The sequence below is a fragment of the Penaeus monodon genome, chromosome 29 (assembly GCF_015228065.2).
Source record: "Penaeus monodon isolate SGIC_2016 chromosome 29, NSTDA_Pmon_1, whole genome shotgun sequence".
Taxonomy (NCBI): Eukaryota; Metazoa; Arthropoda; class Malacostraca; order Decapoda; family Penaeidae; genus Penaeus; species Penaeus monodon.
Window position 1 is genome coordinate 22,220,234 of NC_051414.1, and position 524 is coordinate 22,220,757.

The window sequence follows — 524 nt, forward strand, 5'->3', positions numbered from 1 at the left end:
GTATGGTTTTAAAGGCTTCGCCAAAATGAACGACTCGAAGCTCTTTTTTTTTATCCAAATCTGCAAACCTCTTCTGGAAAATGAAAACACAGGGGATTTTCAGATTTGAAAAGTTGACCGAAAATTTGAATACATAAATATATAATCCCATTTATTTCCAATACCTCCTGTTCTTTTCTTCGTCTTTTTTTTTTTTTAGAGAGAGAGAAAGAGTGAATGAATAATGGGTAATATAAGTTTAGTGCAGAGTACTGTATATGCAACCCTCTCATTGTACACGCTTTAAGTAATCTGTACAATACATGAATCTCTTAGTTTTTCATGGGCAAAGTTTTTCATGGGCATTTACGGTAATTTATAGGATCGTATTTCATCCCGCACTGTAATATTGTGTTGAAAAACTGAGCTTGTGGCTTAGAATGAGAGGTGTTCCCTCCACCATAGTCCAGTAATCTAGTAATTTTAGGAACAAAATGCATTTCAGCAAATATGGACAGCGAAATGAAATGTTTTTTTTTTAGTTT

At 33.6% G+C, this 524-nt stretch overlaps 1 protein-coding gene across 4 annotated transcripts in view; it reads right to left on the reverse strand.

The window, feature by feature from the left end:
• LOC119592021 (carbohydrate sulfotransferase 1-like) overlaps positions 1 to 524 on the reverse strand; it is a 107,787-nt gene that overhangs the window by 15,648 nt on the left and 91,615 nt on the right. The window lies entirely within an intron of this gene.